We start from the raw sequence: 14,204 nt of genomic DNA, 5'->3' as shown, positions 1-14,204 counted from the left end.
GATCTTACTTCCAAGTTCCTGGAATTTAATTCTGGTTCCTGTTGAATCCCTGGATTTGGATGATGTCTGTGCGAGGTATTCACCACAGTCATTTTTTTTTTGTAAGACTGATTTCACATCTTCCTCCACCCATCATCGCAACATTTCCTTTATCAGAGTCATCTTCTGCACATCCTTCCCTTTGGGTTTGAGCTAAGTGTTTGAAAGCAATGGGAAGAGTCCACTGGGGATTGTGACCTCTGGGGTTTAGGTCAGGTGCTCTGCTACTCAGTTTTTATTTCTGCTTTTGGACCTGCAACAGCCCAATCATCTGCAAAGGTTTAAAAGCCCGTGAAAGCTTCTTCAGTCTTCAGAGATGTCGTGTCATTACACTCCGCCGTATGTGCTGGTATCGGTTGGCCATGGTTGAAACTTTCAATAAATATGACTTTATGGTTTTCCACCTGCAAAGAAATGCAGCCTCATCTACAGACCGCCGTTGTGTTTATGTTCATTATTGAAGACACATCCATCTATTGAGAAAGGGTCTGACCCAGACTGTGGAAATTGCAGCTAAAGCAAAGGTGGGGGGATTAGATATGTCCCGAACCAAAACTTTCTAAAATTTTGCTGGTTTAGCCTTAAGAAAGGAAACTGCAGAGTTACGCTCTCTGCAGAGCATCCTCAGTGCTTCTTAGCAAGTCAGGGTACTTCTGAAGGAAGAAGAAAAGTACAATCTTTATTTATTCTTTACCCTTATCTGGAATCCACAAATATTTTATATGTGTTTGTTTCAAAGCAGTTCCATGATGCCATGGATGCTGAGCTGTATCTGGGACTTGAGAGCCAGCTTAGTGCTGTTGAGCTGACTCAGAATATCCTTTTGATACTAAATATTTCTTCACACTTACGGAAGGGTCATATCAATACAAGCAACCCTAAAACCAGAAAACAACATGAGAAAATGATCTGGTTGTTCAATTCCCTGTGGTGGATCTGCTTTATCATAATGAAGGCCACAAGCACTTCAGTTTCTTGATGTGAGAGGCCTCTGGAAATTGTTGACATATCATATTCCTGCGAGAGGACCTGTGCCATCCTTGGGAAGAGAAAAGCCCCCATCTCGTGGAATGCCCACTGCCCCCAGCGCTGCTGGAAATACAAAATATTGGGTGATCCTTCCACCTTGCACAAGCATCCGTAGGCACCACACGACCCTGCGGGGAGCTCTTGGTTGTCTCAAGGCACTTTTACACAGAGCAGAAATGCTAAAAACCATCAGAACCTCCCCAAAAAAATACTAATGAAGTATGTGCTCAGGGCTGTCAAAGAAAGAGCGAAAAATGACTGGAGCACAGAAAAGAAATTTATAAAGTTGGGGGTGATGCAGTGTTTGCAGTTACTATTATAGGGACCGTACAGGCTTTTGGTGAGAAATAAATAAAACCCAAGCAGTTTGGTAAATATTAAGCTACCTTCTGAAGTTTTGAGAAACACCACTTCCCCTGTTGTGAGAAGTAAGAGCTTTAAATCTCCCGTGGTCTGGCCGAACAGGGAAGCATGTGTACCGGGTTTGGGTTGAACGAGATATGCTGTAAAAATAGTGGCTTTCATTAAGATGAATCACAGCAAAAGTAACAAAAAAGTGCTTTGATACGACAGTGAATAGAGGATTAACTGCACAATGCTGCCGTTTTTTGAATTCTGCGTGTCTCCTATTCGTTTTGTGTTTGTTCGTGATGCCAGCAATAAAAATAATGTTTGGCTGCTAGGTGAGCAAGTGTGCTAAAAAAGGGCTTTCTAGTGCCCAGAATCTGTTTGTCAGCAGGTGATTGCTGTGGGGAGGGAGAAAGGGGAAAGCTTGTCTTCGTTTATTTTCAAGGGCTAAAATTTAACACTGAAAACCCAATTCATATTTTTTTCTTATCAAAACTCTTATCCCCGTAATTGTGAGCATGCACATACACCAAAAAAAAAAAAAAAAAAAGAAAGATACAGCCAATCCAGCCTTGCAGGGCGGGTTATTTATAGAAGATCTCTGCCTTTTGTCAGATTGGTGGGCTAACGATGTTCTTCCAGAATAAACCCCGTTCTGTGCAGCAGAAGAGGAAGAGTCCTGCGGAGAGCGTGCATGTAAGCTAATGTCCACGAGACAAAAAGGGCTGTGGCAGAAAACGCTGCTGAGCAAAATCCACAACAATCTAATCATGATCTCTGGTAGTCAGTGAGAGCTGTGGGAGAAGACGTTGTATAAAGCAGACACATCCAGGAAATAATGCCTGTCCAGTGCAGCCAGATGGAGTGGGTATATCCTGACAAAGCATTTGTTTTAATAAATGTTCAATTAAAATTATTTCTGTAGTGCAAGCATGGTCCAGAAGTAGTATGGGAATTAATAAGATTGCTGATAGAAATAAACATTAAGGTAGTTGTGCACTAGTTAAGGATGATGGTTATAAAAAATAAATCTTCACATTTCTATAGGATTATTTTGTGTATGTACAAACCAGAAAATGTTAGTTCAAGCTATGGTTTAAAATGATGTTTTTAAAATTCTAGCTCTTTCTTGCACAAAAAGTCACCCGTAACAGTGCCAGCTCTCCCTGTGCCCATGCATCACGTCAATAATCTGTAGGTTTATATAAATACAGTAACTGAGGAAAAACTCCACTAGAAACTTTTATCTCTAATATAACGTATACACTGTCTAATCAAAAGTTTATGATAGCAGAGATCTCAGATGGACAGAGGAAGCTTTTTCTGGTTTATACCTTGATATAACCCCATTTACGTGCGAATTTGTGGGTACGTGTATCCCATACTAAGTGAGTAGGGCTCTTCACGCGGGTAGAGTTGTGTACATGCTCCAGTATTGCCTGAGATGGTGTCCAAGCAGACACTGAGCAGCAGGTTTTTATTTTATTAGTTACAAGTAGGTCTTCATCCTTCTGTGAGTTTGTTTATCAAAATGCAATGTGTGCCTTAGGTTAAAGTTTCGGGGGAGTACCTGTGGTGTGGTTGCAGCCTTCATGTTCGAGTTGAAGGTGGAAGGCAGCTGAAAATAAACAGAAGTTGGACGTGTCGATGGCAGGGATGCGTCTGCCACTTATTAGCAGAGAGCCTGGAAATGCCAGAGCTGAAAAGGTTAAGTTCGCAATTTATTTTTAGAATGAGAGGCTTGGCGTTTGTCTGGCGAAATATTACAATGTGTAGTTTGGGCATTTTTTAGAGGTGCTTGATATAGTTCAGTAATTAGGCCGGAGTGGTTATCTCAGATCCCTTCCCCGTATTTTGGACTTTATTTCTGCATACGTTGAGGTGATGGTGTTTAATGCACACTAACACTTCCGAAGAGTAGGCGCCGGGTTTCCCACGTCAGTACGTCCAGCGGAGCGTGTCCTTTTGCACAGCCCACCGCTCGTTCCGCTGTGCTCCCGGCGCTGCGGGTGACCCGTGGCCCGTGCAGGATGGTGCCCGGCAAACCAAACCACGCTGGCCGCGGCAGAGATACCGTCCTGCAGCCCGTGCTCCTGTCCCAGCCCCGGCACCCAGCCGGTGAAACGCGGCAGACGAGGGTCTGGCTGCCCCTTCCCGGCTGGGGTGGTGCACGCATGTACGGTTCCACTGTGATAAGAGAAAATCAAATTTAAGCTGCACGCAATCAATAGATCTTAAAACAGCTGAGTATTTCTAGAAATAAGGCTTTGGAGAAGTGTCTGTGACCCAGAAAGAAAAAGCTTTATCAGTGTCTGAAATTCCTGGAAGTTTTTTTCCCTGCCACGTCTCCTTAACCCGCTACTTCAAAGCCTCGGTGGCTGCTTCAGATCTTCCCTCAATGCAGCCACCCAGGGTCGACATCCAGCACAAAGGGGACCAAAACCCCTGTGGTTGCCCCTGCCCGTCGGGGTGTTCCCCTGGTGAGGTGGGTGCGAAGCATCCCGGGGACCCCCACGTCCAGCCGCCTGATGCTGCTGCTGATCACCCCACCGGAGCTGGTTCACGCAAAGCTGGTCAATGGTCAACCCACCAGACTGTCCCCCGACATATTTGCCGAGCGCCCAAAGCTCCCACAGCCACGGCGTCGACTCCGGTGGGCTGCTGGGACGTGGCTCCCCGTTAGCCGTTCTGATGAAGGCTAACCCAGGTTGCAAATATTCGATGTTGAAATTCAAGCTGCCAGCGTACCTAGGGGAATGAAAACAAGGGGAAGGGAAATGTTGGAATAAATTTAAATACGAAATCTATTCCATGAAATAAAAAATGATTTGTTTTTTGCAGTACCTGCAAGCAGAGGAGCTAAAGACCAGTCGTGAAGGTGCTTCCACGTGTGAGTAGCTACATGCCGGAACAGTCCTCGGGAGTGCGCTGTGCTCAGCGGTGAAAAGCAATGTGTAAGTCTTCACGGGCTTCAACATTAAACGTTCAATTTATTTGTGACAATATTATTTGTTCATTCGTAATGAATAAATATTTCAAATAATACTGTTACTTTACATTTTCTAAATGCCGTTAAAAATAAAACACGCATTAATTTAAATATTACACGTCATACAAGTATGGGCACTGTAGAGGATGTGAGTTAAAAAACTAGAGCCGTATTTTCATTTTCAGGCCACTAATAACGCTCACGGCTCCGTTACCACATTTGACATTGCTATACGCCTACCAGTTCCATCTGAATTTGCTCGTGAGGAATACCTTAATGTTTGAATCATCACACCAAGTATTAAAAGGTTTTGTTGTTTTCTCCTTTCGCTCCGAGCACAAACCAGGTGCAAGCTGTGCGTCTTTAAAGTCGATGCATCTCTCCAGTCATTACAAAATGGGAAATAAATAAATAAATAAATAAATAAACCCAAAAAACCCAAGGGCTGGTAATTTAGTACTAGAAAGTTAATTCAGGAGACCTCTAACCTTTAAACCGCCATGTGACTATTGATTTTCAATATTGCGCGGGTCCGTGCCACCCTAAGCGTGTAGTTCAGCAGATTCAGAACAGTTTTTCCCTTATCAGTTCGGTCCCCGAGTACTTGTGCATTAAGACAACAAATACCGGCGGCTCCCGGCCTGTCGCATGGCGGCCCGGCGGACGTGCCGGGTTTCTAATGAAGTGGGGCCGTCGGCAATCGGACCGCGGCGAGGGGGGCTCCGCCGGCCCCCTCCCGGCTGCCCAGGGCCGTGCCGCGGCCGGGGACCCGCGCCGGGCAGAGGCAGCGGCGGGAGCGGGGGGCACGCTCCGTGCGGTCGGGGGGAGCCCGAGCACAGCCGGTGCGAACGACGGGTCTCCGAAAAAAACCCGCCGCTTTCACGCCGAGGCGTGTCGGCTGGACGTTTGATTGTACTCCCCCTCTTAATTTGAGGACGGCGAGGTTTCCAAACCCGCTTTTCCCCGCCCAAGAAGCAAACGAAGGCGGAAATAGCGGGGATGCTCCGAGACGCTCCGAACCCTGGTGCCTGGATTATGCGGTAATACCGGGGCATGCTACTTTAAATGCCGTCCTCCTTCCGTAATCGCCAATTAGTTAAGTCAGCGGCGGTGCCCGGGCTGATGTGCTGCAGGCCACGCGCGCAACGTCGCTGGCTCGGATGAAGATGTGTTTTAACCCGCGCACCTAAAAAAGACTTCAGCCTTCCCTCCTCCCCCCGGCTTTATTGATTATTGAAAATGTTACATCCCGGGGAGGAAAATGTCATTGCTTTAAATACCAGCATTAACAGTTGGTAAAAGTTCTTTTTCACCGAGGCGTGTGTGATGAAGAAAAATTAAACAATGGAAAAGAGGGAGAAATAGACGGAATTTAAAAGGAAAAAAAAAAAAAAATCATTTGCACGTTAACTCGACCGAGAAGGAGCTTCACTCCCTGAAGTAAGCGGCTTAAAAGCGAACACGTCTCATACTGGACTTTTTACTGGAACGGTGAAATATATAATGAAATTCAACAAGGAAACTGGAAAAACAGCCAAATTGGTGCAGCAAAGTGGTTAATAGGATCATTAGCCTACTCGCTGTATTTTTTTGGACATTGTGTGCCTGTACCGTAGTCCTCGAGAGCAGATTGCAGGAACAGGCTGACAGTTACCCGCTAACTCAGCAGTGCTGGGTGCAAACTGCCATCTTCCTGTGGATTTACAGCTGCCACTTCTGCTACTTCAATTAGTTCTATAGCACACAGATGTTGCTTAAATGTTGCTGCTAATGATACTGCAATAAGCGTAAGATTCATGCCATATTTTGAGGCACGTAAATTTCTCAAGTGGCACAATTAAAGTGGAAATATTAGGTGGGGAGAACTTGGCAGTCTCTCCAACTTGGAAAGCGCACCCGCTATGCAATAATGGGTCAAAAATTCATTCAAGTTTTACTGCTGTTCAGAGTTTTAAAAGACTTTTCACAGTTGAATGCAAAGTAGTAAAAAGCAGAGTATTAGGAAATGAGAATGCTGTTCTGTTATTCAGACATGACTTTTAATTTCAAATTGAAATCACATGCTTACCTTCGCCGCGAGGGCTGCGTGTTGCCTAGCCTCACCGCCAAGATGCAAAAGGAATAAATAAAAAGTTTTCATTAATAATGATTTAATTGCTGTGGCTGCGCGAAGGTTCAGCGTGGCAGTTGTATTGGCGGGGGTGGGGGGGGGGCGAAATGGTTTCCCAAATCACACACAGAGACAGCATCAATCATTTCTGAAGCCAGATGTAGCCTCAAAACTGCAGCCTGACAACACATCTCCTGTTTGTGCAGCCACCAAGCAATTATTCTTTCCGTTATATCTCCCAATGACAGATCTCCAAACCCAGGGCTGTAAAAATTAGAGTTTGGGCTTATACAGTTGAGTCAGGTCTTAAAAAAAAAAATAAGAAAACTTATCATGGCTGCAGTGTTTATGAGCTTGTCAAAGTACATGTACATAATTTTCATCAAAATTTCTTTCACCTCATTTCCAATCCTTCAGGATTAGATTTATCAGCAGCTCATTCGGGAAGAGCTCTGTGCGTGCGTCCGAGCGGCTTTTCCACCTGCGAGCGGGATCCGGAGGGGAGCCTGTTGGGTTGACTCTGGTTGTGAAACGCATAAGCTTTTCTTCATCCCAAATATTTTTCTTGTTCAAATTGTTTTTAACGTACTGCCTCGCGTGTCCGACAAATTTGAGGTGTAATTTGTAAAAATGGTTTTACATCTCCATCTCGTTCGGTACGTACATCACTGCAAATGCATTTTGATGGGGAAGAAGTACCAGTGGCAGCACTAAACGGGGAGGCAAACCCAAAGAAAGATAGCTGGAAATCCAAAGATTATTTCCATTTAATGTTTAATTTATTTATACCGGGGAAAGATTAGCGGGCGAGCACTGATTTTGAAACTTCCAGTATATGCAGTATTTAACGGATGAAGTTAAATGTTAGGAGAAGCAATCAATAGCAAACTAAGGGCGCGCCAGGCCGGCGAGCATCAGCGCCTTGTATCTAAATTACTGATTTTCTACCACGGTGCCCGAACGTTTCCATTTCTCTGCGTGGCTCCGTCCCACTCCTGGTTTGGATTATTTAACAGCAAATCTTACAGATGTCAGATTTGTCTTGTTCCAAGGCAACAAGGACAATAAGTTCCAGCTGACCTCAGGACAATGAATCTTGCAGGAGCGCGGTGTGTGTTTTATACCGGCGGTGAACAGCTCCCGTGTAATTGAAAGAGAGGGAAATGTCACCCTTGCCTCGCTGTTGACTCGGCACCGTCTGTGCGCAGAGGCAGCCCCAGACCCCGCAAACGGGGAGGAGGCAGCCAACGCGGGAACTTCTCCTTCCACCCTTTTTTTTTTTTTTTTTTTTTTGCTTTATTTTTGAGCACGCCATTGTCCGGGCCAATGCGGACCATGAGGGTCCCTTACGGAGGAGGGGATGGCGAAAGGGGACGTGCACGGACCCCGGCAGGAGGGGGTTGAAGCTCTTAGCCAAAACACTTCTCTGTTTCTCCATCTTTTTGTGGTCCTGCCTCACTCCTAACTGCCTCGTTGTACGTACAGCCCGGCGCTGCATTAGGAGACAGTATATTTTATTATTAGGTTGCTGATTCCCCAGCTGGCCTGTCCACTACAGAAAATCATTTGATTCCAAACAATTATTTCCCAATGAACCGTATTAGCTAAATAATTACTATTTCTGTGAATGGCCTTGATGCCCAGGATCAAATGGGTCTGGTTGCGGATTGCAGCTACTTGGTTTACACTTGTAATGCAAGGTGGTGGGCTCACGCTGACAGGAGATACTCACTGTATGCCAAAGTCCGTGACTTTTCACAACAAAAAAAAATACCTTAATCCCACAAACTAGTCTTTCTTTGCCATTTATCAGGATATGGGCTGCTCAATGGGAAAAAGTCTTCTACTGGATACAGAAAACGTTATAGGGAACATCTTCTGAGCACAAAAATGACCAGTTCAACCCAACTGAATGCAAGCCAACATGCCACAAGCTGTGGCGCCGGCTGGTCCCACCACCACCTTTTTCCTGCATTTAAAGCACTGTCATTGCAAATGGACCGAAAACACAGGGATTTTGTCCAAGGTGCAGTGGGTTTTGCAGGGCAGAGCATGGCCAGCTGTGACAGGGTGTGAGCCCCGCTCTCCTCTCCGCCGGCCTCGGGGGTACCTCTGTTTCTTCCCTAGCCCCTTATTCACTTATTTCAGCTTCACTCCTGTTGAACTCCACCCAAAATTCCCACTGCTTCGATGACACAAGCTGGATCCTGGTTTTCCTGCAATGTGCAGGTATTTAGTAATTGTGCTGGTTAATGTAAGGAGGACATCGATGCTTGGTGCTTCTCCTGTTTCCAGAGGAAGATGCTCGACATGTCCTGCCTCGCTGTAAACCAGCTTGTGTCAAGCTGCCGTTTTATAAAATGCCCTTAGAAATGTTATTAACCAGGAGCCCTGGCTATTAACTATTTTTCTTCTCCCAGTGAACACAACTATTAATTTCCAAATAGCTTTCCATGATTTCCCCTCTAAAAAAGTGACCAGCATTGATAAATGTGCATACTTTGGGCTTCACTGTGCAGTAACGTAACTGAAATTTAATTTCTGCCAGCTGAATTTGTTTTTAACCTAAACCTTAGATGGAGAACAAAAAACAAACAAAACTTTTAATGTCAGTTTGCAGGAGGAAGGCTGCAGAGGTCTCTGATTTGTATTTGTGAAAGTGGAATCAACGTGTGATGATGATTTTATGGGTTTTCCAAAAAGAGAATGCCCTTTCCCTATGTAATTGATTGTTTCTGTGATTCATCAAAGCTTTTTGTCCTCCAGCATATGAGTGGTCACCTGTGATTTATGCACCAAAGAAGTAAGTAGGTCCAAAATGGAGTAGAAAAAAGAGGCTTTGCTCCGGCTACCACGTCCAAACTCTTTGTCTAAGTTGCTGCAGCAGTATCGGAGCTGTAAGGGAACGCACCGCAAAGTTGCCGTGGGATTATGCACTGATTTACTCAGTGATGTTATTGGGAGGGAGGGAATCAAATCAAATCAAATCGGTGTAGTTACCTTAGCAACCACCGAAGTGTCTTGTGTTGGTGCTCCCTGACAGACAGGCCGGGCCAGGGCATCCCTGGTGTAAACCCTTGCACCCGCAGTGGAGGGTCGTGGTGCCCGGAGGTCCTGGGAGAGCTCACGCAGCAGAGCGGTACGTGAGCTTCCCCGCTTTCGGAATTGCCAAGGCGATGCGGAAAAGGCTTTTATTTGCATTGGCAAATGACTCCGTCCCACTCTGACTTTGGCAGTTTGTTTCTCATTTCAAATACCCTCTGTAATCTATTACGATATATAGGCCAGTCTTATTTCCCCCCCTCGCTCCAGCCTATGTCCTCTTTCTATTTAGGAATTAATTATGATGCTATCTCATATAACTCATTAGTATCAATTAATTCTTTCCCTTTCATGATTTTATATAGCTAAATTAGTTTGCCTCTTAGGAACTTAATAATCAGTATTGGACTCATTTAGATATATCTTTTTTCCCTTCTCCACCCAGTTTTACTTGGGCACGAGGATGCGGCGGCTGGAAATGCCCCGTCCCCTCCGGCGGGGACAGGGCTGGTGTGATGGCATCACCGTGTCCCATCTCTACCATCCCCACCAGCTCCGGCCTCTCGCAGCGCTGCAAGGCTTGGCCTCGCCTCACCTGTAATTCTGAATTTTAGCAGTCGCCTTTATTATAATTTATGTATTTTGGGGCTGCATAAGATGTTGTTCTGGGCTTATCAGAATGAATAGGAAATATCCTACTTCTAGCAATTGGCCAAACCATCGTGAATTATCTTCCCCTTAAACTCGCCACAGAGACAGAGAAACGTCGAGGGAGATGTACGTTTTCCTCATTCATCCTAGTGGGGTGTTAACTTTGAAATCACAGTGTTGCTGGCATTCGCATGTCCATATTTAACTGCTTCACTGCTTACTGGCACATCGAATCCATTCAGGGAAAAAAGCAGGAATATGATTGAATATATCTGGCAGGACCTGATATTCCCACTCATTTTGAATCTGATCCAGCAGCAGCAAAGGCAATTAAATAATAAGTTTTCTACGGCAAAATGAGTTGCAAAATGCCCCCAGCTGCATGATGTAGGAAATACACCTTGATTTTACTAATTGCCATGCCTGTACCTCGCCGTGGCGGTATCCGAGGTGGCTTTGCATGACCCACGTCACGTATTTCAAATAACGAGCCCGGGCTGGGCTGGGCGATCCCCCGCCACGGCGCGTGAGCCCGGGCTGAGCTGCGTGCTGCCCACTGGGGACCGTGGGCGAGGGCTGGTGCAAGGTGAGTGGCTTTGCCTTGTTTAAAACATCAAACATCACCTGCCACCCTTCGGCAGCGCGGCGCTCCAGATGCTCCTGCGATCGGCCAGGAAGAGTGCTGGGTCTCAGCCTTTTGCTGCAAATAAAGGCCAGGCTGTTGTAGGTGCAGGTTAGCTTTAGCGAGACAGCAAAATGCAGCTGAAAAAGCAGAATTTCAGGAGATCAGCCAGTGTCATTTTAGAGCCTTGCCATCCCGGGCTGAAACCGAACCGTCCCGGCAGCAGCACTGAGCAGCCGTGCTCCGCTTTATCACAACATGAGCACCAAAAAGTTGGAAATTTTTTTAAAGATGGAGCCAAGAGAAAAAAAAAAAAAAAAGCAGTTTTAGATAAGTTACTTCAGGTTGCAGCACACACATGCTTGCACATGTGTATGTGTATAGTAAAGAAGGATGATATTGCATCTCCTTTACATCACCTGGTACTGGAAAAGCTTTACCAAAAGAGGTACCCCCATTGCAGGACAAAGTTGGCCAACATTGCTTTTTCCTACAGCAACTTTGGGAGAGCCCCAGCTCCTCCCCAGAGGGACTGCTGGAAATGGCTCTATTGATCCCAAATTTTATTGTTTCCATATTCACTGCCAGATCAAACAACAGAGCCAGCGACTGGGAGAGGCAACCGGAGGGTCTGCTGGGAAAGCAGACATACGCAAAGCGTTTTTATTAAGTAGTGTAAGGAGTGTAATTGCTAAATCCCAATTAAGGCAGATATGGGTCAAGCAAAGGAAAAAGAAGGGTGGATTTCTGTGAAAGGAGAGGAAAAGTCAAAAGGCTGAGGCTCGTGGGATAACTTTATTTCTGAATACATTCAGATTTGCAGCCTCCTCCTCCTCCTCCCATTGCTCCCCCAGCATCCGGCTGCTCACCACCCCTGTCCCGGGCTCCCAGCCCGAAACCCCACTTCAGCGGGAAGGCAAGGGAAAAAAAGGAAGGACAAAAGAAAAAGGAAAAAAAAAAGGAACCCAAAACTTTACCAGGAGGAGAAAAAAATTTTTTTGAGAAAACTACAACTCTGTTTCCCTCAAAATTTAAAGAAAATTCAATCTATAACCCATTCGGAATGGCTTTCAAATATGATTTTCACTAAAAATGAGGGAAAATGTGCTATCTGATCTATCTTTTCTTTTTTTTTTTTTTTTTTTCCCAGAATGTCTGCTCATTCTCCTAAGGAGACATTATTCTCCTTATTAACAAATCTTAACTATTATTGTTCAAATCTAGGGGTTTTACTGAATATGCACTTCCTTTGGCTAATCAGGGAGCTACACGGTATTATTTAATCTATTTACATTCATGTATGCAATTATATTTCATAATGTGATTATGTGTTTTATATCTTTATATGGATGAAAATGCTGAATGTTGCATTTCTTCTTTATCATATGAGTTGTCAAGTTCTTTTTGGATAGAAATAAGAGTTCAGTAACACTCTGGTGAGAACAGCATTAATTTCATCAGCTAAATGGACCTACCAAAATAGTGCTCGATGCAAAAGAAAGGAGCATGTTTCTCTACACATGTTCTGCACCTGAAGTTAATAAATTACCTTAATAAAGTTAATATGCAAAGGTGATATTATTATTTATAGTCAAAAAATGGAATAGATTGTTTCTGTTCATCATGTCATTCAAGATACTAAAACCAGCAGATCTTATCCTTTCATATCTATTTTTTATTCATAGATAGGGAGAGGAAAACACATTTTCTGCTCTTCCAACTCCCAATCATGTTTTCAGTTTTGAGTGAATTAGTCATTGACCTGAACCAGCTGAATACACCGAAATAAAAAAAAAAAGACCAAACCCAACTCTCTGCCGTTGCTGAAATCGCTGTCACCACGTTTATCACTGCAGCAGACTCTGGCTCCAGGTGCTGAGCTGGTGGCTTCTGCCCCCTCAGTCACCTGAACCACTTCGAAACGCTCTCAGAAAGTATCTTCTACCCAAGACTGTTCTGCATTTGACCTGAACTATTTCTCTCAGTTATAAGTGGCCTTGGTCTCCTTCCCATGGCACCCCTCCGTGCTGACCCAGACTGATGGGTGAGATCCCGTGGTGGGTCCATGCCCCTCGGCCGAGCCGTGCCCGCCTGTAATCTCCCTTTGGTGGCAGCCACCAGCGCTGTGGTGGGGTCGTTAATCAGTGCAAGAGTATCTCAGAACTACCTTATTTTTGCAGTTAGTGTATTTTATCAATTTTATCCATCTGGTATGAAGTCAGAGGGGCACAAGGCACCCACCTGTGCAGTGGTCTGTACCTGCAGGTGTTGGTCCCCGCCACCATCCCCCTGTCTCAGCCCACCACCATGGCTTTGTCCTGCCTCACCATCAGCAAAGCTTTCCTGGTTAGGGGGTATTATATACTTGCAACTCATAAATATTTAATCTTCACATTAAAAACGTGGGGCAGAATAGCCATTAGGTTCTGACAATGAAAAGGCTTTCTCTTTCAATCGTGATGTCAGAAGAATGTAGGACAAAGTACTTTTTTTATTAAGGTAAAGAGAAAATTGAAAGCAATGATGGAAAACAATGTAAATTTGACCTGGAGGACATCCAGTTGTGACTGCTGAAATGTTTATTTTAGCATCCAAACCTGCTCTTCCTGCTGTCACTTGTATTTGAACTTACTATAGGAGTGCAAAGTACAGGCAGTTCACACAAACCAGAATTATTTATGTCAACTTCCATTAAGAACAGAAAATTCCAGCACAGAAACAAAAAAATCTTTATTTTCCTATCTTTGACTCAAAACGTGGCGTCCCTATAGCACAAAACTGCCGAGTCCTTGCTCTTGCTTCACCAGCTCCAGCAAACTGGCCTGAAAGCCCATCACCTTCTGTATCGACTCGTGGCAGATGAGGCTGTTCGAAGGGCACCACCCTCCCCATCACACGGCTTGGGAGAAAAAGCTGTCCTCCTGATAACGCTCCCACGAGTTATTTCTAGAATATTTGGGGCAGCACCTGGAGAGCATGAGCAGATGATTTGCTCCTGTTAACTGCTTGCCAGGCTAATTAAAAAAAAAAAAAAAAAAAAAAAAAGTTTAAAATGGTCTGTTGCAGATTTCTGCATTTGCATCAGTAATGTAAATGTGTAGCTAATTGCTCTACTATATATATTTATTAATTTTTGAGCCATTCCAGTTTCTTGGTCGTGGCATTTTACAACTATTGAAAGCAGAGCATTTTGGACATCTTTATGTGTAATACCGTAAAGAGGGTTTTTCAGGACACCTTTTGTCTCTTAAAAATGCTGCTCTCAGTCCGTATTTTCCCTGTGCTCAGGACAGGTCCCTCCTCAGGGCTGAGCTGCTGAAGGGTCTGAACAAATCCCCGGCTGGGGATGTGCAGCTCTGGAGCAGGGACTGAAG

General features: G+C 44.8%; 1 protein-coding gene across 1 annotated transcript in view; it reads left to right on the top strand.

Annotated features, from left to right (window-relative positions):
* The window catches only part of MGMT (O-6-methylguanine-DNA methyltransferase), a 204,758-nt gene that overhangs the window by 182,057 nt on the left and 8,497 nt on the right, over positions 1–14,204 (top strand). The window contains exon 10 of the transcript XR_005933535.1: positions 4,258–4,370. The gene's annotated coding sequence lies outside the window, so the exon portion shown is untranslated. The remainder of the gene's footprint in view (positions 1–4,257; positions 4,371–14,204) is intronic.

The sequence above is a fragment of the Aquila chrysaetos genome, chromosome 11 (assembly GCF_900496995.4).
Source record: "Aquila chrysaetos chrysaetos chromosome 11, bAquChr1.4, whole genome shotgun sequence".
Classification (NCBI taxonomy): Eukaryota; Metazoa; Chordata; class Aves; order Accipitriformes; family Accipitridae; genus Aquila; species Aquila chrysaetos.
The sequence above is the reverse complement of the archived record's forward strand: the minus strand, read 5'-3'. Positions and strand labels throughout refer to the sequence as shown.